The following is a 2,355-nucleotide window of genomic DNA, read 5'->3' as shown; positions in this document are numbered from 1 at the left end:
AGTCCTTGAAGAGAATTGGAGTATCGTAAGGGTTATGAGTTAAATGATAATTAGAAGGAGTTGGATAGGTCTTATCAACAAGTGGATTTGGTATATTCAAGTTTAGAATGATGTTTCAAGATTTGTGGTTCATTTAGAAGAAAGGTTTGACCATTGACTGAGATGAAAGATTTCAAGTGTTGAAGGAAGAAGTACATCAGAATGTCAGTTTGGTAGGAAAGTGTGAGGTTAGAGAATTAAGAGCATGGTGAATGAGGAACGAAGAAGAAAGGTATTAGAACTGATGACTAAGGGTGTTTACAGTATAAGTTGCTAAAGAGTATTGAGAATGACTAGAGAATTCGGGTTGGTTGAGATGTTTAGAGTTATGAAGCGGCATGTTGGGGTACAGTCAGTTTTTCTTCGGACGTGGTTTTATGGTGATGTTCAGTGATCGGCTGAGTTTAATCAAGAGAGAAGTGGATGTTGGATGTTGAGTTATAGAAGGCAGTAAGTTAGTAAGTTCAGATAAAGTCAGAGGGTTGATGTTGCGGGTTAAGGGTATTTTGAGGTTCATAGGATTAAAGATAGGGTTTGTATTTTTTTGATGATTCTGAGTTGAGGAAAGTGATTTTGGAAGAAGGTTGTAAGCTACATTGGCATTGATGAGTACATGAAGAATTCTAAGTGATGTGGAGTTTGTAGAGTCGATATAAGAGCTCAGGTTTGAGGTTTATAGTAAGTGATTTCTTGGCAAGGAAGGAAAGCGAGGGTGATGCATCAAGTGTAGTTGAGCGAAAGATGGTAGCAAGTGTTATGGGAATCCAGGATCTGATGAATACGAGTGAAGAAGATATGATGTTTCTCTTTCATGGGTTTGAGGTGAGATCACAAGAGAAGGTTTGATGGTTTTAATTCATTTTTGGGTGGTTATGGTCTTCAAAAGAAGTGTTGTGTTTGAGAAGGAGAACCAATGGTTATGCATTAGAAGTGGATCAAGTTTTAAATGTGAAGACGAAGGGTTGTAGAAGTTAGAAGAATTTAGCAAGGATAAGTGGAGAAGAGAAGATAGATCTTTATGGAGTAAGGGTTTTGGTTGGTGTTCCGCAACAAGTATGGGATTTTTATAATTTGGAGAAGAGGAGTTCACTTTGGAGTGGTGATTAAAGCAAAATCGGTGTGAGTAATATTTTTATGGATGGTTCCTGCTGAAGTTGTGTAGTATAAGAGGAAGGTGGAAGTTTGGTTAGAGCAGTAGTATTTTGGACTCAGTGTAATTATAGGGGAAAACTAAAAGTTTGATGAATCTCAGGAGAGGAGAAGAGAAACAAGGGAAACAATTTAGTATGAGTTTTGGTAGACTGAATTGGCTTTTGGGAGTACGTTTTCATAGAATAGAAACAAGGTTGAGGAAATAAAATGACAAGGTTATTGCAGACGAGAAGAGTTCTAAGGGTTTTTACAAGATCATAGCGGTTTTGAAGGAGGTTCTTGAGAGAGATCGTTTCGGGTTACAGTTGGTGTGAAGAGAGTATCCGGTAAATAGAGGAGCAAGGAAGTATGGAATCAGAGTAGCGCAACGGATGTTAGTGGGCAGGTTCTTATCAGTAAGTTGCTTGTGCGAAGCGCTTTCTTAAAATTGGGTCAGTGGTTTGTGAAGATTGAGCTTCTTTAACGAGGTAAGGATGTCATTGTCTGTTTTGAGTTAAGAGTGTGTGGTGATTTTTGAAAGTTCTAAGTGAAATTAGATGGAAAAATTTGATAAGAGGAAAAGAAGAAGAGTAAGCCTATAGTTTAATCTGCAGTGTAAACTTTGAAATGATAAAGTGATATAGGACGTTGAATAAGGAAAGTGGGTCAATGTGATGAAGAAGAGAAACTAAGTTCTGGTTTCAAGTTGTAGCGTCATTCTCGAGGTGAATAAGCATTAACAGAGATAGGATTAACTAAACAGTAGTAAGTTTGACAACTAGTGAGAAGGTGTCAAAGTAATCAATACCTTCCAATTGTGTATACCCTTTAGCAACAAGGCGAGCCTTGAACCTGTCAACCATGCCATCAACTTTGTGCTTTGTTTTATAGACGCATGCTTGTTGCGAGGGAGATCACTGATAGTCAAAGTCTACTTTTCTTCGAGGGTAGTGATTTCTACCTTCATAGCTGCACGACAATGTTCATGTTGGGTGGTTTATTTATAGTTAGTGAGATCATTTGTACTATAGAGGAAATAAAAGTTCTATATGTAAGAGATAATCTATCAAAATTGAGAACATGTTCAATAGGATGTTTAGTTGCAATGGTACTCTAAGAGGCTATTTGAAAATCTTTTAAATATGCAAGTGTTTTCTAGTTCTAGTAGATCTTCTAGGGGAGACA

The sequence above is a fragment of the Vigna angularis genome, chromosome 2 (genome assembly GCF_016808095.1).
Source record: "Vigna angularis cultivar LongXiaoDou No.4 chromosome 2, ASM1680809v1, whole genome shotgun sequence".
Taxonomy (NCBI): Eukaryota; Viridiplantae; Streptophyta; class Magnoliopsida; order Fabales; family Fabaceae; genus Vigna; species Vigna angularis.
Note: the sequence above shows the minus strand (reverse complement) of the source record.